At 46.0% G+C, this 25257-nt stretch overlaps 1 pseudogene across 1 annotated transcript in view; it reads left to right on the forward strand.

Annotated features, from left to right (window-relative positions):
- Window positions 1-436: 436 nt before the first annotated feature.
- The window catches only part of LOC144600728 (interferon-inducible GTPase 5-like), an 85542-nt pseudogene continuing 60721 nt past the window's right edge, over window positions 437-25257 (forward strand). The window contains exons 1-6 of the transcript XR_013548177.1: window positions 437-519; window positions 3287-3387; window positions 3849-3984; window positions 5581-6294; window positions 12263-12284; window positions 14849-14871. The product of XR_013548177.1 is annotated as an interferon-inducible GTPase 5-like (transcript). The remainder of the gene's footprint in view (window positions 520-3286; window positions 3388-3848; window positions 3985-5580; window positions 6295-12262; window positions 12285-14848; window positions 14872-25257) is intronic.

Consider the following 25257-nt stretch of genomic DNA (forward strand, 5'->3'; position numbering starts at 1 on the left):
CCATACCCCCTGACTCCGTTATCCTTAAGACCTCTATCTAGCTCTCTCTTGAATGTATTCAGAGAATTGGCCTCCACTGCCTTCTGAGGCAGAGAATTCCACAGATTCACAACTCTCTGACTGAAAAAGTTTTTCCTCATCTCCGTTCTAAATGGCCTACCACTTATTCTTAAACTGTAGCCCTGTTTACTGTATGTCCTTGTTGTTACTTGCGAGCGGAAGCACAAAGGCACATTCCTTGTACGTACTTGGCCAATAAACTTATTCATTCATTCACTAATTCATTAATTAATTCATTCATTCATTCATTCACCCGGCAACAACTGAGCCGACACAAACTTTTTGTTTTTTTATGGGATAACGAGCGTAAATCTGTCCAATCACATAAAAGGTAGAGGGAGTATGTGAATGAGTGAGTGAGTGAGGGAGAGGGAGGACACGGGACACACCCAGCTGTTTCTTGTGCTCATACCCTCATCTTTCCTTGACGGAGTGTCCTCCTTCAAAGAACCAGTACAGGTAGGAACAGCTAATGAAACCACAAACTGAGCCGAGTTCTCAGCTCGACTGCGCGGTGTCATTTTAGACGGAAGATCGACACCGAAAGCTGAAATAACGCAGCGGGACAGGCAGCATGTCTGGAGAGAAGGAATGGGTGACGTTTCGGGTCGGGTCTGCTAATTTTAGACGGAGCAAGGCCGCATTTACTCTGGGGTTGGGGGTCGGCGAAGTATAAGAAGATAACTGCAGATGCTGCTACAAGTCGAAGGTATTTATTCACAAAGTGCTGGACTAACTCAGCAGGTCAGGCAGCATCTCGGGAGAGAAGGAATGGGTGACGTTTCGGGTCGAGACCCTTCTTCAGACTGAAGAATGTATCCCTTAAGAACTCGTTTTTGTTTTAAAATAGATTTTATTCAAGTAATAAATATATACAATACATGTACCGTGCAAAAAAACGTCACCCGACATTCTCGGAGGCGATACATACATACCATACAGTTTCCCCAAATCGCAGATTTACCCCCACACCCTTGCCTTGCGAGTCCCGTGGTCCACGCGTGAAATGCCGAGATAACTCCGGCGATGGGCTGCACTTCAATCTGTGTCAATTCTGCCCGGTTTTCGCCAGCGCGCGAGTCTTATCTAATCCAGGATCGGTCCGGTTTCGAGTTGAGGGGAAATCGAAACTTACATGAAAACAACCTTTGGCATCACAAAATGCTGGAGTAACTCAGCAGGTCAGGCAGCATCGAGGAGAGAGGGAATGGGTGGCGTTTCGGGTCGAGACCCTTCTTCAGACTCGGGTGTGAAGGGTCTCGACCCGAAAAGTCACCTATTCCCTCTCTCCTAGATGCTGCCTGACCTGCTGAGTTACTCCAGCATTTTGCGAGACTTTCGATTCGCACCAGCACCTGCAGTTATTTTCATACATGAAAACAACCTGTTTTCGAAAGGGGAGTGGCTTTAGAGAGGCGGGCGGGGCACGGTTGATGCAATCAAAGCAGTGAACTCTTTGCAAATGGATCAGAAAACAAGAGAGAGCATTGGAAAGTCGCCGCTGGTGTTTGTTGCTACGTCAGCAGTCCGCTGTTTGCACAAGTCTCTTTAACATCCAGTACAGCCAGACCAGCACAAACTCCAGCCCCGCGGCCTCCTGTGGGCGGCGAAGAGACTGAGTGCATTGCCTGCCCCTCTCTGAGACTTGTCCACGGGCCCGGGACCCCACAGGCGGTCGCACGCAGTGCCCGCTGCCCCCGAGACCATCGCAAGGGAACACAGGCCTTTGAGCCACTGGGTTACTCCAGCACTCTGAGTCTTTATTGGCATTATAGCTGTAGGCATGGTATTTTAAATAATAGTTAAAAAATAAAACTATGGAGAACTTTCAGGGACGTCGACAGCCACTGACCCCATCTCCACTTCACGCTGCCTCGGCAAGGCCAGCTGCATAATCAAGGACCAGTCTCACCCCGGTCACCACCTCTTCTCCCCTCTCCCATCGGGCAAGAGGTACAGGAATGTGAGAACGCACACCTCCAAATTCAGGGACAGTTTCTTCCCGGCTGTTATCAGGCAACTGAACTATCCTACCACAACCAGAGAGCAGTGCTGAGCAACTATCTACCTCGTTGGTGACCCATGGACTATCTTTGATTGGACTTTACCGGCTTTACCTTGCACTGAACGTTATTCACCTTATCCCCTTTATCATTTATTTATCTGTACACTGTGGACAGCTCGATTGTAATCATGTATCAGGGGATATGGGGAGAAGGCAGGAACGGGGTATTGATTATGAATGATCAGCCATGATCACATTGAATGGCGGTGCTGGCTCGAAGGGCCGAATGGCCTACTCCTGCACCTATTGTCTATTGTCTTTTCACAGACTAGTTAGCACGCAACAAAAGCTTTTCATTGTACATGTGACAATAAACTAAATTAAACTAACTAATTAGCGATGATGGTAAGACACGTTCTCCCGCAAGGAAGAGTGTAAAAGCAAAGTGAAATGGTTTAATGTGAAGACTAAGATGTTTAGAGGGCAAACAGTCTTATTGAGTTCTGCAGGGGTATTCACAATGTGTAAATTCACAGAAAACTACTCGCCACATGCTGGTAACTAGTATTTCTACAGATGGGCAGCTGATGGTCAGCAGGGAGGCAGTGAGCCGAAGGGCCAGTTTCTGCACTGTATGACTCTATGGGTTCATAACTGAAAGAATCACCACCCCTCCATGCATTCCCCTTGTTCCAAGGTATCGCTTGTCGGTGCAATTCAAATAGACCAGCTGAGAATGTGTTATAATTTATTTCCGGGCTGCGGGTCTTGCTTGCAATGATGAAGGTATCACAAAATGCTGGAGTAACTCAGCGGGTCAGGCAGCATCTCTGGAGAGAAGGAATGGGTGATGTTTCAGGTCGAGACCCTTCTTCAGTCTGAAGAACGGTCTCAACCTGAAACGTCACCCATTCCTTCTCTCCATAGATGCTGCCTGATTCGCTGAGTTACTCCAGCATTTTGTGATACCTTTGATTTGTACCAGCATCTGCAGTTATTTTCCTACACAACTTGCTTGCAATGATGGTCTATAATGTCCAGCCCTAACTGCCCGAAAACAGACGTTGGTGAATCTTGAACAGCTCCCAGCCTGAAGGTGGAAGCAGCTATCTGTACAAGGTTGTCAATCACATCACTTCAAAGTGCTGACAGATCAGCAGACTACTGGTGAGCAATGGCCTACAGACACCTCCAATTGCTCCCATTTCTGCTCACTACCAGGTCACCGTGTCCTTTCTGCCACCACGAGCCCTTCTTCCTGGAACACTGTGGAGGAAGCTCAACTCTCCCGACACGCTCCAGCATTCGGCCGAAAAGGCAAGGTGAGATTTTAGACTTCAGAGATACAGCGCGGAAGCAGGACGTTCAGCCCACCGAGTCCGTGCTGACCAGCGATCACCCCGTCCGCACACTAACACTATCCTACACACAAGGGACAATATACAATTTTACCTAAGCCAATTAACCTACACACCTGCACATCTTTCGAGTGTGGGAGGAAACTGGAGCACCCGGAGAAAACCCACGCAGTCACAGGGTGAACGTACAAACTCCGTACAGACAGCACCATATTCGGGATCGAACCTGGGTCTCAGGTGCTGTAAGGCAGCAACTCTACCACTGCGTTACTGTGCCACGCTAAGACACCCACATTTGTGTATTTTCTAGTAGATATTTTAGTAGATTGAACCCATCCCGAATAAGGGTGATATTCCCAATAGCCTCAGGGATTTCTGGTACAGAACAAACCATCACTCACTCTCTCACTACTTTCCTCTTGAAGGAGAAGACTCGCACATCCAAGGACGAAGAAGGGTTCTGATCCCCGACCTCACCTCAGCACAGCGCGAGGATCACTGGATCATCACACAGGCCGGCAGCGACACACAGAGATCAGAAATGGGAGGAGGCAGCTCCAGGTAGGTCCGGACATGCCGCACCTTGTCACCCTGTCACCCTGTAACTTGTCTCCTTATCAGATTATCACCTTTTCATCTTGTCACCGTGTATCCTTGCCTCAGCACAATCTGCCATCACAGGACATGGCCAGTGCTCAGCTTGCCCATTGTTACAGGAGAGTGCTGGTCATTCGGCAACTCAAGTCTCTTTACTTTACTTTGCATTTATTCTATTTTCAGCATGTGCTAATGGGAGGAAGGACACAAGTGCACTTGACACTTGACTGAAAGCAGCCTTGCTGCTGTAGGCAGGTCTGTACGGCCTTGCTGCTGTAGGCAGGTCTGTGCGGCCTTGCTGCTGTAGACAGGTCTGTACGGCCTTGCTGCTGTAGACAGGTCTGTACGGCCTTGCTGCTGTAGACAGGTCTGTACAGCCTTGCTGCTGTAGGCAGGTCTGTACGGCCTTGCTGCTGTAGGCAGGTCTGTGCGGCCTTGCTGCTGTAGACCGGTCTGTACGGCCTTGCTGCTGTAGGCAGGTCTGTACAGTCTTGCTGCTGTAGACCGGTCTGTACAGCCTTGCTGCTGTAGGCAGGTCTGTACGGCATTGCTGCTGTAGACAGGTCTGTACAGCCTTGCTGCTGTAGGCAGGTCTGTACGGCCTTGCTGCTGTAGACAGGTCTGTACGGAGAGTGTAGGAGGGAACTGCAGACGCTGGGTTACACCTTTTGTCCAAATGTAGTTTAGCGAGGCTTTTGATAAAGTTCCCCGTGGTTGGCTGCTCTGGAAAGTTAGATCGCATGGGATTTATGGAGAGCTAGCCAATGAGATGTAGAACTGTCTTAATAGAAGGAAGCAGAGGTGGTGGTGGATAGTTGATTTTTGGACTGGAGGCCAATGCCTAGTAGTTGCCTCAGGGATCAGTGCTGGGCAGAATTCTGATTGTGGTTGCAACTAACGATTTGGATGAAATTGTTCAAGGCATGTTTAATAAATATGCAGGTGCACTGAAGTATGTGCCATCAGGGACAATGAAGGCGGTTAGTAAATGTAACAGCAAGATCTTGATTGGCTAATGGAGGTTAATGTAGACATCCAGATTGCATTTGGAGAAGTCAAACAAGTGCAGGACCTTCCCCCTGAGTGGTAGAGCCCTGGGGAGTGTTGTGGAGTAGAGGAATTCAGGAGTACAGATACACAGTTCACAGGTAGATGAGGTGGTCAAGAAGGCTTCTGTACTTTGGCCTTCATCAATCAGAGAATTGTGTGTAGCACTCGGGATGTTAGGTTACAGTTGTACAAGAGGTCCTTCAGACTGGAGAAGGGTCTCGACATGAAACATCACCCATTCCTTCTCTCCAGAGATGCTGCCTGACCCGCTGAGTTACTCCAGCATTTTGTGATACCTTCGATCTGTACCAGCATCTGCAGTTATTTTCCTACAAAGGTTTACATGAACATGGGCTAAATGCGGGCAAATGGGAATGGCTTAGATGAGTCATTTGGGTTCGCAAGGGCGTGTTGGTTCGAAGGGCCTGTGTACAGTAAGACTCTTAATACCGTGATCCTAAATAGGTGCTATTTCACCTGGAACCTATCACCAAACATGTTTCCTTTCAGTCAACAGGCAGCTCAGTCTGAGACCCCTACATTCTTCACACAGGAAGAGCTCAGCAAACTGACGTCTGAATTTGAAAAGGGTGGTGTGCAAAAGGTTAAACCTCTGCTAGAGAAGAATGTGACTGGGTTGAAAAATACTGAGCTGAACATTGCCGTGACAGGGGACACAGGTACAGGAAAATCCACCTTCATCAACGCCATGAGAGGACTTTGTAGCACAGATGTGGGAGCGGCTGCAGTTGGCACCACAGAAACTACAATGGAGCCAACCGGATACCCACATCCCAATCTGCCCAATGTCCACTGGGACCTCCCGGGGATCGGATCTACACGATTCACCGCAGATTCCTACCTAAAGGAAATGCAATTTGAAAAATACGATTTCTTCATCATAGTGTCAGCTGGTCGATTCAGGGAGAATGATGCACAACTTGCCATTGAGATTAAGCGGCTGGGGAAGAGGTTCTATTTTGTTCGCTCGAAGATTGACGCTGACCTTTATTCTGTGCGGATGGAACGGAAGGAATTTGATGAAGAAGATGAATTGGAAAAGATCCGGAGTGACTGTGTCCGTAGGTTGGGGAAGGTCGGGATCCCTGATCCCAGGGTGTTCCTGATATCCAGTTTTCAGCAGGATCGGTACGATTTCAATCGGTTAATGGAAGCACTTGAAGGTGATTTAACGGATTTAAGGAAAAGGGCCTCTCTGGAGGGGTGGGAGCAATCCCGATCCCCGGTCTCTCTCTCCCTTGTGACATTGGGATATTGATTGGAGCAATAATACTTCTCGTCACCGACTGGCCAACAGAACAGGTAAACCTGTGAAAGAGCTAGTGAAACCTCATCTGCTGGGAGAAATAACTCCAGATGTAATTGCGAGGATAGGTTGGGGAGCTGCTGTTGTGACGGTTTCAGCCCTGGAAGTAGCTCTCGACTTCGTCCCAGTCATCGGCTCCATTTTTGGAGCAGGTTCATCGTTTCTCATGACCTTCGAGATCCTGAGAGATGCGCTGAAGGAACTGACGGAGAGCGCGGAGAGGGTGGTGAGCGTAGCGTTTGACATTAATTAACTGCTTTGCATTTACATCGATCCAGAGAGTTCATGTCATGTTGCAGTCAATTGTCAGAACAGGTCCAACGCTAAATCCTGCCGTGATTCTCCTTGATGATTTTTCTGTTTGTCGTTGCCTTTTCTTTACATATTTCACTGCCACATTCCAGGAGGATTTAGAAATTTTCAAATTTCACTATTTGAAATGGTGGCACAGTGCTTGAGGGTGTATCACTCTGTCAAATGAGACGTCTGGAATCATGTCTGCACCTCACAATTGGACGCAATGTATTCTTGAGTCTATTGTTTAAGAAGAGCAGATGGGTTATCCCCAGAGACCTGATCAAATCTCATCTGCTAATCGCCAGCATTGTGGCAGATCAGCGGGTTGCTGCATGTGAGACATCACCGTGCGCAATCGGGTGCTTGTATTCCCCTCGTTACAACTGCAAATACGTTAAAGACCATTCAACAAGTGTCAAGTTGTGAACCCGAGTCTCAAGGAGAGGAATAGAATGACAGGTCTTTCTATTTGGTGGAAGTGTTTGTCTGCGTGCAGAAGGCTTAGGAAGCTCGATATGTCCCCAACAACTCTCATCAATTTATAGAGATGCATCGTAGATAGCATTTTATCGAGACGCATCACAGCGTGATTTGGGAACAGCTCTGTCCAAGACTGGAAGGAATTGCAGAGAGTTGTGGACACAGCCCAAACCATCACTCGAGCCAACCTCCCTTCCATGAAGGTAGACACAAAACGCCGGAGTAACTCAGTGGGTCAGGCAGAATCTCTGGAGAGAAGGAATGGGTGACGTTTCAGGTTGAGACCTTTCTTCAGGAACCCTGAAGAAAACATTTTGTGTCTACCTTCGATTTTACCAGCATTGGCAGTTTTTTTTCCTACTCCCTTCTATTAACTCCATCTTCACCTCACGCTGCCTCGGCAAGACCACCAAGATAATCAAGAACGAGTCTCATCCCGGACACTCCCTCTTCTCCCCTCTCCCATCAAGCAAGAGGCACAGAAGTGTAAAAATGCACACCTCCAGAATCAGGGACAAAGTCTTCCCAGCTGATAACAGGCAATTGAACCATTGGACTTTACTGGACTTTAACGCGCACTTGTCTTTATTCTCTTTATCCTGTATCTTTGCACTGTGAACCATTTGATTGTAATTATGCATAATCTTTGCACTGACTGGACAGCTCGCACCAAAAAAGCTTTACACTGGACCTGTGTACACGAACAATAAACAAAACTTACGGTAGGGTCAATTGCATCCGCCACAGGGAAAGCGTTATTGATCATTGTCCGTTTGTAAAGTGCACAGGCCATGTCGGGCAATTCCATACATCAATTGTTATTAACAGCTGGGTGTTCTTCAATGGTTCAGTGATTCTTTCATTGTCACAAGTACCAAGGTAATGAAATTATTTTCACCAGAAGACCCTAAAACCGCCGCTCCTGCAGAGACCCTGATAGAGATGCATGCAAGAGTTCAATCCAATCCTAAGCCATTCCATGGATAGTTCAAACAAGAAATTCTCACATTAATCGTCGATTCCTGTCACCCCTCTTATGGGATCCCATAGGTCTTCCTAATTTATAATGATGCTTAAATTCAAACATTCTTTAATGGTTATGAACAAATTGACTCAGCTCCATGTTGGGAAACCTGAACCCCTTTGTTTTTAATTCTGTTAAAAAGTGCAAAACACTAATATTTACTTTAGAGCAGGACTTTCTGTGTGTCCTGCTGTCAAAACGTACCTGATTTTCCATTGCTTATTCTCTGTAATTCCTACAGATGTAAACAGCTGAGACAAAAAAAAGGGAGAGCAATGCTTTTCAGAAGTTGAGATTAGAAATATGGCATTAACCTAGATATCTAAAATGCAAATTCAACTCATGCTGTTCTCTTTCATTTTGATTTTGAGCGCAACTCATCTTGTGATTGATGGGGGGCAAAGTTATCCCGTTTGTACAGGTGATGGGTCATTTGAAATATCGCCAAAACTTCCCCTAACAAAACTCCCCGCATTCACAATCAAAGGTCACCCTTGACAATTGATTGAAAACACTTGCTTTCTTATATACCGTCTGATTCCAGCCTGTTTATACCATGTCCAGGCATTCCTCAATCTAACTAGATACAGTCTCAGTTTGGAACATAAGTTATTTCGTGACAGTGAGGTACTATGAAGGCACCAAAAACACTTATTTGTTGACATTGAATTTGTGTGGTAGTCCTTCCACAGAAACATTTTGGGAGAAAATGGATGAATTAGATTGTATATTGGGGATGAGTTATTAATTTCACAAATTCTTTGTCTTACCATGTGGATTAAAAAGTGAACTAAACACAGTGATTGCGAAAAAAACTGAAATGAAAGCCTGCTGTTAGAAATAGCAGACCAATCCGTTTCTATGGCAAGAGAAAGTGCTCTGATCATTCGAGTCAACAAATTTATCTTGGATTTCGCAATTTTCCCTAAAAATCACTGACAACAACCCAAACCAAAAACCGGTTGGTTGCCCAGTAAGGCTATTGCAGGAACGAAGTTGAAGATAGATGACGTGTCTATTCACTTACAGGAAATGGACCCTTATCCCTTATCATGTACACTATAAATGGCTCGATTGTAAACATATATTGTCTTTCTGCTGACTGGTTAGCACACAACAAAAACATTTCACTGTACTTCGGTACACGAGACACTAAATTAAACTAAACTAAACTAGATATGAACTTCCGAGGAAAAAAACATATTGCAAAGGCCAATTACAGTGGGAGGAAGGTGTTTTAACACCTTTCATTATTAAATGCGGAAAAAAATTCCTGATGCTTAAGAGTCCGTGTTTTATTGGCATATGTCCCGAAGCGGATTAATGACATTCTTAACTTGCAGCAGCACCACAACAAGTTTATAAACACAGCACTTTTGCCGGGGAGCTGATCGCAGGACTGACCCACAATGGCGGGATTCTGCTGGCAGCAGCAGTAGTTTACTCCTGCAGCCACAAGGGGGAGGTATTACACCACTTCCTCAACAAAATATTACTCCACAATCACTGTTTATGTGCGACTACAAACAACACGAGTAAATTAATCCTTGACATGACTTTCGAGTCAATTTGCGGCCTATTCTGCTCCCATGTCGCCTACCATTGCTCTAAGGTTGCAAGTTTACCTCGTGCGGCCTTACCGCAAGAAATAACCTCCACCTCTGGGCAGTGTTGCTGAGCTAATTCATTAGGTGCCGGAGCTGTCACTGGCGCCGGAGCGGCCGCTGTTAAGTTCCCCGCTAGTTAAAATTCCCCGCTGTTTATTTTGGCTTTTTTTTTTTACAAAGGTGCCGGAGCGGCGCTCTGGTCAGCTCCGGCAGCACTGCACCCCTGCCTCTAGCTGTTAGACCAGTCAACTTTGTAAGAAGGAACTGCAGATGTTGGTTTAAACCGAAGATAGACACAAAGAGCTGGAGTAACTCAGCGGGACAGACTTCTGGAGAGAAGCAATGGATGACGTTTCGCGTCGAGACCCTTCAAAATTTATTTGTGCTGCTTCCAACATATTAATTCATGTTCAAATTATTATATCCTATTAATCCAAAATTAGGAGACCAATATGAAGAAAGATTCCGACCAGAAACGTCACCTATTCCTTTTCGCCAGAGATGCTGCCTGACCCGCTGAGTTACTCCAGCATTTGTGTCCATCTTCGGCATAAACCAGCATCTACAGTTCTTACCTAAACAGATATATAGTCAGTTCTCCCAACGCGATCTCACCAATTCCTTATGATGATTCCTTATGAGGCTGTAGGGTGACTTGGATAGGTTGGGTAAGTGGGTAGAAGCATGGCAGATGCAGTATAATGTGGATAAATGTGAGGTTATCCACGTTGGTGTCAAGAACAAGAAGACAGATTATTATCTGAATGGTGTCAGATTAGGAAAAGGGGAGGTACAACGAGACCTGGGTGTGCTTGTACATCATTCACTGAAAGTAAGCATGCAGGTACAGCAGGCAGTGAAGAAACCTAATGGCATGTTGGCCTTCATTGCGAGAGGATTTGAGTTTAGGAGCAAGGAGTTCCTGTTGCAGTTGTACACGGCCCTGGTGAGACCGCACCTGGAGTATTGTGTGCAATTTTGGTCTCTTAATTTGAGGAAGGATATTATTGCTATTGAGGGAGTGCAGCTTAAGTTCACCAGGTTAATTCCCGGGATGGCGGGATTGGCATATGATGGAAGAATGGAGCGACTGGGCTTGTATTCACTAGAAGGATGAAAGGGGATCTTATTGAAACATATAAAATCCTTAAAGGATTGGACAGGCTAAATGCAGGAAAAAATGTTCCTGATGTTGGGGAGTCCAGAACCAGGGGTCACCGTTTAAGAATAAGGGGTAGGCCATTTAGGACTGAGATGAGGAAAATCTTTTTCACCCATTGAGTTGTGAATCTGTGGAATTCTCTGCCACAGAAGGCAGTGGAGGCCAATTCACTGGATGTTTTCAAGAGAGAGTTAGATTTAGCTCTGAGGGCTAAAGGAATCAAGGGATATGAGGAAAAAGCAGGAATGGGATACTAATTTTAGATGAGCAGCCATGATCATATTGAATGACGGTGCAGGCTCGAAGAACCAAATGGCCTACTCCTGCACCTATTTTTTTCTACAATAGACACAAAATCCTGGAGTAACTCAGTGGGACAGGCAGCATCTCCGGAGAGAAGGAAAAATAAGTGAATAAGTTAAAGTTTATTGGCCAAGTATGTGCACATACAAGGAATGTGCCTAGGTGCTCTGCTCACAAATGACAACACAAACATACAGTTAACAATTAAGAATAAAACAAAAACACATCAAAACAATAAGGATGCAACATCACGGTCTAAACATGTGGGTGAAAATAAACCAGAGCAAAAAAGAGACTACAGACTTTGGTTATTGAGTAGAACTATCACTCGTGGAAAAAAGCTGTTTTTATATCTGGCTGTGGCTGCTTTGACAGTCCGGAGTCGCCTTCCAGAGGGAAGTGCTTCAAAGAGTTTGTGGCCAGGGTGAGAGGGGTCAGAGATGATCTTGCCCGCTCGCTTCCTGGCCCTTGCAGTGTACAGTTCGTCAATGGGGGGGAAGGTTCCAGCCAACAACCTTCTCAGCTGTACGAAAGTTCCATTGCAGCCTACGGATGTCGTGCTTGGTGGCTGAGCCAAACCAGACCATGATGGAGAAGGTGAGGATGGACTCAATGATAGCAGTATAGAATTGGACCATCATTGCCTGTGGCAGATTGTGCTTCTTCAGCTGACGCAGGAAGTACATCCTCTGTTGGGCCTTTTTGACTGTGGAGTCGATGGTGGCCCCCCATTTAAGGTCGCTGGAGATGATGGTTCCAAGGAACTTTAATGACTCCACAGATGTGACTGTGGTGTTGTTGATGGTGAGTGGGGGGATGGGAGGGGGAGCTCTTCGAAAGTCTACAATCAGTTCCACTGTCTTCACAGCATTGAGCTCCAGGTTGTTGCGATGGCACCAGGACACCAGCTGTGTCACTTCCTGTCTTCAGGCCGATTGCTCCCCATCCTGGATCAGTCCAATCAGGGTTGTATCATCCGCAAACTTGAGGAGCTTGACAGAGGAGTCTGTGGAGGTGCAGTCGTTGGTGTAGAGAGAGTAAAAGAGAGGGGAGAGTACGCAGCCTTGCGGTGCTCCTATGCTGTGACGTTTCAGGTTGAGACCCTTCTTCGGACTTCTTCATGTCTGGGAACAGAGATAGAATGTAGTTGAAGACCGTAAGACTGGTGGGAGAACCGGGAAGGGGAAGGGGATGGGGAGAGAGGGAAAGCAACGGCTATTTGAAGTTAGAGAAGTCAATGTTCATAGCGCTGCAGTGTACAGCATATAATCCTCCAACACTTTCGCCACCACCAATGGGATCCCACTACTAGCCACATCCTCCCATCTCCACCCCTTTCTGCTTTCTGCAGAGACCGTTCCCTCCGCAACTCCCTGGTCAACTCGTCCCTTCCCACCCAAATTACACCCTCCCCAGGTACTTTCCCCTGCAACCGCAGGAGATGCAACACCTGTCCCCTTACCTCCCCCATCGACACCATCCAAGGACCCCGACAGACTTTTCAGGTGAGGCAGAGGTTCCCTTACACCTCCTCCAACCTCATCTACTGTATCCGTAGTTCCAGGTGTCAACTTCTGTACATCGGCGAGACCAAGCGCAGGCTTGGGGATCATTTCTCTGGACACCTCCGCTCGGTCCACATTAACCTACCTGATCTCCTGGTGGCTCAGCACTAACTCCCCCTCCCATTCCCAATCTAACCTTTCTGTTCTGGGCCTCCTCCAGTGCCATAGTGAGGCCCAGCATAAATTGGAGGAACAGCACCTTATATTTTGCTTGGGCAGCTTACACCCCAGCGGTATGAACATTGACGTCCTTTGTTTTCCCTCTATTCACAAAATGCTGGAGTAACTCAGCAGGTCAGGCAGAATCTCGGGAGAGAAGGAATGGGTGACGTTTCGGGTCGAGACCCTCTCTCTCCATCCCCTCCCCTTCCCAGTTCTCCCACCAATCTTACTGTCTCCGACTACATTCTATCTCTGTCCCGCCCCCTCCCCTGACATCAGTCTGAAGAAGTGTCTCGACACGAAACATCACCCATTCCTTTTCTCCAGAGATGCTGCCTGTCCCGCTGCATTACTCCAGCATTTAGTTTCTATCTTCGATTTAAACCAGCATCTGCAGTTCTTTCCTGCACTTTCCTAGTTGGCGTGCAGGTACAGCAGGTAGTGAAGAAAGCTAATGGCATGTTGGCCTTCATAATGAGAGGATTTCAGTATAGGAGTAAAGAGGTTCTTCTGCAGTTGTATAGGGCCCTGGTAAGACCACACCTGGAGTATTGTGTACAGTTTTGGTCTCCTAATGTGAGGAAGGACATCCTTGTAATTGAGGCAGTGCAGCATAGGTTCACAAGATTGATCCCTGGGATGGCGGGACTGTCATACGAACAATGATTGAAGACTAGGCTTCTATTCACTGGAGTTTAGAAGGATGAGAGGGGATCTTATAGAAATATATAAAATTATAAAAGGACTGGACAAGCTAGATGCAGGAAAAATGTTCCCAATGTTGGGGGAGTCCAGAACGAGGGGCCACATTCTTCGAATAAAGGGGAGGCCATTTAAAACTGAGGTGAGAAAAAACTTTTTCACCCAGAGGGTTGTGAATTTGTGGAATTCTCTGCCACAGAAGGCAATGGAGGGCAATTCACTGGATGAATTTAAGAGAGTTGGATAGAGCTCTAGGGGCTAGTGGAATCAAGGGATTTGGGGAGAAGGCAAGCACGGGTTACTGATTGTGGATGATCAGCCATGATCACAATGAATGGCGGTGTTAGCTTGAAGGGCCGAATGGCCTCCTCCTACACCTATCCTTCTATGTTTCTTATCTAATTTCCTTAAGTTGGTATTCACCATTCACAGAAACACTGTATAGTCTGAGCTTTGTTGATTACTTACGGTGTCTGTAGGCATCTTTTACGGTCACATTTATTGTCAAATTTAAACCCGTCTACCATTTAAACCTAGCTATAACCCTTTGTAGCATCCTTTGTCCAGATCACAGGTTACTTTCAATTGATTAGCAAAGTTGTATGTTTACTTTTCTTCGATATCATCCATTATCAGCCTTCGACAAGGTCCCACATAGGAGATTAGTGGGCAAAATTAGAGCACATGGTATTGGGGGTAGGGTACTGACATGGATAGAAAATTAGTTGACAGACAGAAAGCAAAGAGTGGGGATAAATGGGTCCCTTTCAGAATGGCAGGAAGTAACTAGTGGGGTACCGCAAGGCTCGGTGTTTGGGACCGCAGCTATTTACAATATACATTAATGACTTGGATTAAGGGATTAAAAGTACCATTAGCAAATTTGCAGATGATACAAAACTGGGTGGTAGTGTGAGCTGTGAGGAAGATGCTATGAGGTTGCAGGGTGACTTGGGCAGGTTGAGTGAGTGGGCGGATGCATGGCAGATGCAGTTTAATGTGGATAAGTGTGAGGTTATCCACTTTGATGGTAAGAATAAGAAGGCAGATTGTTATCTGAATGGTGTTAAGTTAGGAAAAAGGGACGTACAACGAGATCTGGGTGTCCTAGTGCATCAGTCACTGAAAGGAAGCATGCAGGTACAGCAGGCAGTGAGGAAAGCCAATAGAATGTTGGCCTTCATAGCAAGAGGAGTTGAGTATAGGAGCAAAAAGGTCCTTCTGCTGTTGTATAGGACCCTAGTGAGACCGCACTTGGAGTACTGTGTGTAGTTTTGGTCTCCAAATCTGAGGGTATATTCTTGCTATTGAGGACGTGCAGCGTAGGTTTAGTAGGTTAATTCCCGGAATGGCGGGACTGTCATATATTGAAAGACTGGAGCGGCTAGGCTTGTATACACTGGAATTTAGGATGAGAGGGGATCTTATCGAAACATATAAGATTATTAAGAGGTTGGACACGTTAGAGGCAGGAAACATGTTCCCAATGTTGGGGGAGTCCAGAACCAGGGGCCACAGTTTAAGAATAAGGGGTAGGCCATTTAGAACGGAGATGAGGAAAAACATTTTCAGTCAGAGAGTTGTAAATCTGTGGAATTCACTGCCTCAGAAGGAAGTGGAGGCCAATTCTCTGAATGCATTCAAGAGAGAGCTAGATAGAGCTCTTAAGGATAGCGGAGTCAGGGGGTATGGGGAGAAAGCAGGAACGGGGTACTGATTGAGAATGATCAGCCATGATCACATTGAATGGTGGTGCTGGCTCGAAGGGCCGAATGGCCTTCTCCTGCACCTATTGTCTATTGTCTATTGTCACAATCCATCGTGTCCACCGCTGTGAGTTGATAATATAAATCCCAAAAGCTCAGCCCAATTCCAACCTTGGCTTTGTGGAGATTTCATCTTCCCCCATGATCGCCTGGTTCCTCCTGGGCGCGCCCGTTTCCAGGTACCAGTATTGAATGATTAATAACTAAAGACACAGCCTGGAAACAGGTCATTCGACTCATTAACTCTACACCGACCATTTATCACCCGTTCACTCGAGTTTAATGTGATCCCACTTTTCCATCTACCCCTTGCACACAACGGACAATTTACAGAGGTCATTTAAACTACAAAGCCGCACGTCTTTGGGAGATGTGAGGAAACCGGAGCACCCTGAGGAAACCAACGCGGCCACGGGAGAAAGTGTGAACTCCACACATACAACACTGGAGATTAGGATTGAACCCGGGTCTTTGGTACTGTGAGGCAGCAACTCTAATTAGTAGAGGTGTCAGAGGTTATGGGGAGAAAGCAGGAGAATGGGGTTAAGAGGGAGAGATGAATGGCGGAGTAGACTTGATGGGTCCAATGGCCTAATTCTGCTCCTATCACTTATGACCTCTATGTATGGCGCCACTGTACCGCCACAACTGCCAAAGACTTGTGGTTGCAAGGTTGATTGGCTAGTGTAAATTAGCTCTCGCGTGTAGATGAGTGGTGGAATCATGGGGATGGTGGTGGGGTTATGGTCATAAGGTCATAAGGAATAGGAGTAGAATTAGGCCATTCGGCCCATCAAGTCTATTCCGCCGTTGAATCATTGCTGATCTATCTTTCCCTCCTAACCTTACTCTCATGCCTTCTTCTCGTAAACTCTGACACCTGTACTAATGAAGAAACTATTTATCTCTGTCTCAAAAATATCCACTGACGGCCTCCAGAGGCTTTTGTGGCAATGAATTCCACAGATTCACGGCCCTCTGACCAAAGAAATATGGGAAGTTTAAAAACGGAACTGTGCACGATGAGTGTAAATATGTGGCTGGTAGTCGGTGGGTACCCTGGACCAATGTCTGTTTCCATTCTACACATCACTGCGACTCAGTGCGTTGATGTGGGAACAGATTACGCCGTTGTGTGTCCCAATATGTCACAACTATGTTTACAATTGTGCCCAGCGAGTAAAATGGCGGTACACATTGTGGAACTGAATGCAGTGGGCAGGGAGAAGCAGTTTCTATTTGGGGAGTTGTGAAGGGTGTTGGCCTGGGACCAAGCCAGTGGAAGCGATTCAGCAGAAGGTATTAGAACACGCCAATGAAATGGCGTCGTAAACAGCTCCGAGCAAATAGAAATGGGCAGAAAGTGCTGGAACAACTCAGCAGGGCAAACAAGATAAGAAGAGAAACACGAAATGCTGGAGTAACTCAGCGGGCAAGGCAGCATCTCTGGAGAGAAGGAATGGGTGACGTTTCGGGTCGAGACCCTTCTTCAGATTGAGAGTCGGGGGCAGAGGGACACGGATTTATGGAATGGTAAGGTGTGAAAACAACAGATCAAAGCAGTCGTTGATAAGGAAATGTATAATAGGAAAATTACTGCAGATGCTGGTACAAATCGAAGTTATCACAAAATGCTGGAGTAACTCAGCGGGTCAGGCAGCACCTAGGAGAGAAGGGTCTCGACCTGAAACGTCACCCATTCCTTCTCTCCTAGATGCTGCCTGACCTGCTGAGTTACTCCAGCATTTTGTGATACCTAGGAAATGTATAATAATTCATTATTAGCTGAGGGGAAGGCGACAAGAGGGCATTTAATCGGTAAAATTAATCAGAACAATGCAACTAGTTGGAGAACCATCCATGGAGAACATGGATTGGTGACTTTTCAGGTCGAACCCCTTCTTCTGAAGAAGTCTTCTAATGCCTTGACCCGAAACGTCACCTATCCATGTTCTCCACAGATGCTGCCTGACCCGCTGAGTTACTACAGCACTCTGTGAAACGTCACCTATCCATGTTCTCCACAGATGCTGCCTGACCCGCTGAGTTACTCCAGCACTCTGTGAAACGTCACCTATCCATGTTCTTCACAGATGCTGCCTGACCCGCTGAGTTACTCCAGTACTCTGTGAAACGTCACCTATCCATGTTCTCCACCGATGCTGCCTGACCCGCTGAGTTACTCCAGCACTCTGAAATGCAACCTATCCATGTTCTCCACAGATGCTGCCTGAACCGCTGAGTTACTCCAGCACTCTGTGAAACGTCACCTATCCATGTTCTCCACAGATGCTGCCTGACCCGCTGAGTTACTCCAGCACTCGGTGTCCTTATTTGTTTCTACAAATAGGAAAGGATTTGAATAAAACGAGTCATGGGAAGATAGAGCTGGTCGATGCAGCAGATCCACATGAACTAATCGTTGGCCTGAGCACCCCTTCACATCCAAAATGCTCCATAATTACTGGCATCATTTTGGATGTAAAGGAACGGGTAGTGCGTAGCAAGCGACCCAAGCTCTCCAGCGGGGGATATGTTTTACGATTAAGCTCAATTATTACTGGATGGGCTTTAAGTTTAAGGTAAATGCCTAGGAAATAAACAAAACACGCGATGGACTTTATTCAACGTCCGTATGTTTCAGGAGTGCGGGCAAGCGTAACACGAGCCGGGGAAATACCACAATTGCAGGTGCTTCCTGTCAGAAGGAAACAAAATTAAACTGGCAACAAAATTCGTGTGCCCCCTCAGTCAGTAAGAGGCGCGCTCCACGCCGATATTACAGAATATTATACACCATGTCGACATCTATAAAGTATCTTCATGGTCGTGTGTCTGGATCGATCGGTTTTACCCGGTGCGGGTCATTAATGTTGAATATTTGCCATTTCTTCAAGGGTTTCACGGGTCGCAGGATGTTTCCTAAAACCCATGGCAAGCTGCACCGGCAGAGTTGCAAAGATCATATCGGAGCTGCTGCTGAGAATCGTTTCCGCACAGCATCATCGCTCACACAAAAACCATCGCTGCAGGGAAATGCAAACTTAATGCAGAGTGTGTAAGAAGGGCCTGCAGATGCTGGTTTAAACCGATGACAGACACAAAAAACTGGAGTAACTGAGCGGGACAGGCAGCATCTCTGGAAAGAAGGAGTGGGTGACATTTCGGGTCGGGTCTGAAGAAGGGTCTCTTCCCGAAACGTCAGCCATTCCTTCACTCCAGAGATGCTGCCTGTCCCGCTCAGTTACTCCAGAATGTTAATGTCTAATAACAGACAGGACCTTGGCAGACCCAGCACCATACATGACAATAGTTTAGGACTCAGTGCGCTCGAGTAACTCAGCGGGTATAGGCAACGTCTCTGGAGAACACCTTCCCTGGAGTTAACCTTTCCGATCGAGGTCCTGCTTCTGACAATAGTTTAGTTTAGTCTACTTTAATAATAAAGCACAGAAACAGGCTTTTCGTCCCACCGAGTCCACTGATCACCCGATCATATTGGTCTATATAATCTCACTTTCTAACCCACCCCCTACACACAAGGTACAATTAAAAAATGTAATTATATAAAACTAATCTGATCAGTGGTCGGCCTGGATTCGGTGATCCAAAAAACCTGTCTTCATGCTGCATCACTAAACTAAACTAAACTAAACTAAACTAAACTAAACTAAACTAAATTAAACAACTAAACTAAACTAAACTAAACTAAACTAAACTAAACTAAACTTAACTTAACTAGACTAAACTAGACTAAACTAAACTAGACTAAACTAAACTAAACTAGACTAAACTAAACTAAACTAGACTAAACTAAACTAGACTAAACTAAACTAGACTAAACTAAACTAAACTAGACTAAACTAAACTAAACTAGACTAAACTAAACTAGACTAAACTAAACTAAACTAAACTAAACTAGACTAAACTAAACTAGACTAAACTAAACTAGACTAAACTAAACAAAACAACTATTGTCAGGTGCGGTGCTGGGTCAGTAAAATGAACTATCCTTAAGGTTTCTCCATTAACTGCCCCAAGTTCACTAGCCTTCCTTTTTTCTCCGGGGTAAGACAGGGATAAATTGTCATTGAGGAATTTGCACATGCCCTACCTAGCATGTTCCAGTCTCATACCATCAATGGTGGCCTCAACCCGATTCCGAACTTGGACTTCGGCCCACCATATCCTTATCCATAACTATTTTAAAGCTAATAGCGCCACGGTGGCTGGTTGCAATCGTCTCGCTCACTGATTCCTCGGTCACTTGCTATTCTCAGTTTTTTTAAGAGTAGGTGAGGCTTTGCCCCGAACTTAACATCTGTCGTTTGAAAGTTACCAGAGAATATTCTGAGGGATAGGTTTTACAGGCATTTGGGTGGGCAAGGGCTGATTAGGGATAGTCAGCATGGTTTAGTATGTGGGAAGTCGTGCCTCACAAATCTGATTGAGTTTTTTGAAGACGTGAGCAAAAAGGTGGATGAGGGCAGATCTGTAAATGGTATGTACATGGATTTCAGTGAGGTATTTGACAAGGTTCTGCGTAGCAGGCTGCTCTGGAAGGTTAGATCGCATGGGATCCAAAGAGAGATAGCTGAATGGATAACAAATTGGCTCCATGGAAGGAAGCAGACGGTGATGGTGGAAGGTTGCTTCTCGGACTGGAGGCCTGTGACTGGTGGTGTGCCTCAGCGTTCAGTGCTGGGCCCGTTACAGTTTGTCATCTACATCTGGGTAGCTGAGATAGCAGAGGGATCTAGGAGTGCAGGCGCATGATTCCTTGAAGGTCGAGTCACAAATATATAAGGTGGTCAAAAAGGCCTTGGGCACATTGGCCTTCATCAGTCAGAGTATTGAGTATAGAAGTTGGGAGGTCGTGTTGCAGTTGTATAAGACGTTGGTGAGACCGCATTTAGACTATTGTGTTCAGTTCTGAGCACCATGTTATGGGGAAGATATTGTCAAGCTTGAAAGGGTTCAGAGAAGATTTACGATGATCTTGTCAGGACTAGATCATGTGAGCTATCGGGAGAGGTTGAGTAGGCTGGGTCTCTATTCCTTGGAGCGCAGGAGGATGAGGGGTGATCACATTGAGGTGTACAAAATCATGAGAGGAATCGATCGCGTAGATGCACACAGTCTCTTACCCAGAGTAGGGGAAATGAGGACGAGAGGACGTAGCTTCAATGTGAAGGGGAAAAGATTTAATAGGAATCTGAGGGATAGGGTAACTTTTTTCACACAAAGGGCGGTGGGAGTGTGCAACAAGCTGCCAGATGAGGTAGTTGAGGCTGGGACTATCCCAACGTTTAAGAAACAGCTAGACAGGTACATAGATAGGATATGTTTTTGATGGATATGGACCAAGCGCAGGCAGGTGGGACTAGTGTAGCTGGGACATGTTGGCCGGTATGGGCAAGTTGGGTTGAAGGGCCTATTTCCACACTGTATCACTCTATGACTCTATGACGATGACTCTAACCTGTAGGGGGCCCTACATATTGCCCAAGGTAACTCCACTGAACACATTTGACAAACCCCACCCGTCCCGGCCTTCGGCACCATCGCAGTTCCAGACAATATTGGGAACGTTAAAATCCTCTACAGTTACAGCCTGTTATCTATCCAGCTACCTGTCTTAAAACAGGCGAGAAGTTCTACCGCCGCGATGTTCTCCTTAGTTCATAAAGCAACGTTTCCTCTTTTGCTCCAACCTCAATCTGGCAATAAACCAGAGGAGAAGTGTTCATTGATTACCCTAGCCCATGACATAGATGTTCAGTTTGAGTTTTGAAGGGGCCTATAGTCTCCCCAGTTACCCATTTCCCCCTTGATGTGCATGGAATCTCTTTAGATTTTCCTTGATATTTCCCCCCCCCCCCCCCGAGCTGGTGCCCCTTTTACCCTTCTGGTTTCATTGTTGAGTACGCTCCCCAATCCCCGATACTCCTCCGGGGATTGAATTAAACCCAAGTGCCTATACTTGAGCCACGTCTCCTGCTTTTTCATGACCAGAATCACAATTTACCTCATCTTCCATAGACAAGTTCCACCCATCTATCCCTGGGTACAACGGTAGTCCCAGTAAATATTAGGAGAGTTCAAATCCCCAACCAGGCCAACCCTATTACTCTTGCAGCCGTCTGCAATCTCCAGGCATGACCGATATTCTTATTTGTTTTTCTTATTATTTGGAGGCCTATAGTAAAATCTTAACATAGAAACATAGAAAATATGTGCAGGAGTAGGCCGTTCAGCCCTTCGAGCCAGCACCGCCATTCAATATGATCACGGCTGAACATCCAAATTCAGTGCCCCGTTCCTGCTTTCTCCCCATATCTCTTGATTCAGTTAGCCCTAAGAGCTGTATCTAACTCTCTCTTGACTTGGCCTCCACTGCCTCAACATGCTGATCAATTTACCAGCTCCACCCACGTAGCCTCATTGCATTAATCTTCAGTAATAACATCTCATGCTACGGCCGTGATGTTTTCCTTAATCAATAAAGCAACTTCTGCTCCTCATTTGCCCCCACACCAGCCTGGCCTGTAACACATGTGGCTTGGAACATTGCGCGCCACACCTGTCCCTCCCTTAAACCAGGTTGCTACAATAGCTCGACGTCCAAGTAGCAGGTACCTATCAGGGCCCTGCGTTCATCCGCCTTACCTGTTGGGACTCAATTTAATCAAACATCTTCAAATATTCACTGTTCTGCTATTACATTTTGTAAACGTAGAGCGGTGGGCTGAATCGAGAATTCGTTGTTTGAAGACTTTTGGGGAAATATTTGGTGATCATGTGACAATTCGGGGCAGTGGGAGATGAGGTATTGGTACAGATTTTCTTCCCAGACGCGCTGGAAAGGAAATGGGCCCAAGATGTCCATGTTTGGGCAGGCTCATTGCCATTGGTTGACTTTATCAGTCTGTAATTCATGCCTGACCTCTGAGACAATCTATTGGTTGTCTGGACGGAAGGGATGATTTCAGTGGAAAACATAGTTGTCAAAGCTGTCAAAACAGATCACTGGTGCGTTAGGAGATGTCAGAGGGATAAGTCTGAAATAACCTGAAAACAGCGTTCGTTGAATGTTCTGGTGCCATTGCCCTAACCGTTTGCCAATGATGCCGATGTCCGCGCTGGCGTTGGTTCTACTGTTTTGGAACTGTGAGTGATTACTCGTTAAACCTACTCGGTTATCGATTGCCAAGTTGATCAGTGTCAATGTTTGTGATGTCGAATTTATTGACACATCGAAGCGATGAAACATTGTCTGTCATCGCTGGGACTTTACTCTGAATGTGTAGAATAAGGTTTGAAACCTTACGGACAGATGTAACCTACATTTTAGAAGTGCGACGAAGGACAGTGGACACATGAAGCCGAGGAACGGGCTTATTTTATTCACGGTGGTAGGTATCTCAAAATGCAGACAGGGACGTTAAAATAAGAGTTTTATTCCTCGCACGCATTGTTTCAGTAAGTTGGGTCCTTATCTATTAGTATTAATATTCCGTATCAGCAAAACCGATTCCGATTGTTTGGAACCGGATAAATTCCCATTGCAGATTTTGGTCAAGCAAATGTAATTTGCATTGGAAGGAATCGCAGATGCTGGTTTAAACTGAGGATAGACACAAAATGTTGGAGTAACTCAACGGGTCAGGCGGCATCTCCAGAGAGAAGGAATGGGTGACGATTGTGGTCGACACCCATCTTCAGACGTTCTTCTGCACGGTCTGAAAAAGAGTCTCGACCCGAAATGTCACCCATTCCTTCTCTCCAGACACGCTGCCTGTCCCCCTGAGTTACTCCAGCTTTTTGTGTCCATCTAAATGCAATTTGCAATTGGAAGTAGCAAATACATGGAAGTAGCTGCATTATTTGATTTTTCGCTTGTGGATCTTGCAACGCAGTTCCAAATGGATAAATTGAAGAGTCTATTCGAGAAATGGTACCGTTATTATTGGAATGCGCTCAATCAGAGCGAGCGGCGAAGCAACTCAGGCAGACTGGCGCACAGACAGAGGTTCGCCTACTGAGCCGGCATTGATCTGTGGGTGGCTGATATACACCGATCAGCCAAAACATTATGACCACTGACAGGTAAAGTGAATAACAATGATTATCTTGTTACAATGGCACCTGTCAAGAGGTGGGATATATTAGGCAGCAAGTGAACAGTCAGTTCTTGAAGTTGATGTGTTAGATGCAGGGGAAATGGGCAGGAGTAAAGACCTGAGCGACTTTGACAAGGGCCAAATTGTTATGGCCAGACGACTGGGTCAGAGCATCTCTGAAACGGCAAGGCTTGTGGGGTGCTCCTGGTCAGCAGTGGTGAGTACCGACCGACAGTGGTCCGAGGAGGGACAAACCACAAACCGGCGACGGACAGGGTGTTGGGCGCCGAAGGCTCATCGATGCACGAGGGCAACGAAGGCTATCCCGTCTGGTCCGAACCAACAGAAGGTCTACTGTGGCACAAGTCACAGAAACTTTTAATGGTGGTCACGGGAGGAATGTGTCACAATACACAGTGCATCGCACCCTGCTGCGTATGGGGTTGCACACGGAGGACCAACAGCATATTAGGCAGGTGGTCATAATGTTTTGGCTCATCAGGTCATAATGTTTTGGCTGATCGGTGTATATCACTAACATTGTTGCTTGTGCACTATATGATACAAGTAACTGATTTAGTTCAGTATTCGTTTTTAGTTCTTAGAGATACAGTGTGGAACCAGGTCCTTCGGCCCACCGAGTTCACGCCGCCCATCGATCGCTCGCTCACACGGGTTCTGTTATTCCACTCTCGCATCTACTCCCCATTCACAAGGGGTAATTGTAGGGGGCAATTAACCTACAACTCGCATGTTTTTGGGATGTGGGTGAAAACCGGAGGAAAGCCACGCTGTCGGAGGGAGAATGTGCGAACACCACAACGACAGCACACTATTTCGGCATTGGAGCAGGGTAATGGCGCTGTGAGGCAGCAGCTCTGACCCAGGCAACTGTGCGGCCCCAGTTTAAGTGGCCTATTCGCTGTAGTTCCGGTGCAAAATGATTAGAAAGGTGGTATAAATAACATGATAATTATGCGGAATAAACATAATATTATGTACTGCCGTTAAATTAGTATGATAACTAAATTTGCCAGAAGAGGGATTTTGCTTTGATAACAATTGCCATCAGTTTATGACCTTTTACATCAATTACTTTCTTGAAGATCTTTTTTCCTTAAGCAACATTATCCCCCCCCCCCCTTCCTCTCTCCCCCATGCTGGGATGCGGCCCAATCTGTGGATGTAGACATAGAATTTAATGATCGATACGGGGATATATTTAATATTCCTTCCACATTTTCTCCACCATTGAATCGTGCTATATGTAAAGAATTCAGTGGTTTTTTTTTAGATTAAATATGCAATCCTTTTTAATGTAGTCCCCGCATTTTGCCCACTTTTTGTAAGATAATTCCCATCTCAACCCTCCAATTTATCCATATTTCAGTGGTTTTCCTAAAGGATAACACGGACCAGTTTCTCAGCCTTCGCAGTTGTCATTACATTAGATTGTTCGGATTCTCCCTTGTCAAATGCAGCTTTTGCGAATGATATGTGTTCTGGCAATTACTAGACTTACTCTGTGGCCTTGAGTTCTCTTCTATATCGGACCAATCTCCGCTTCAAAAGAATCGAGATTTTTATTTTCCCGAATCAATTTCACAAATTGTATATTTGACAGTTATAATCGTTCTAAATGTTTTAATCGGTCCCATTTCATACATTG

This window comes from Rhinoraja longicauda, chromosome 15 (assembly GCF_053455715.1).
Source record: "Rhinoraja longicauda isolate Sanriku21f chromosome 15, sRhiLon1.1, whole genome shotgun sequence".
Taxonomy (NCBI): Eukaryota; Metazoa; Chordata; class Chondrichthyes; order Rajiformes; family Arhynchobatidae; genus Rhinoraja; species Rhinoraja longicauda.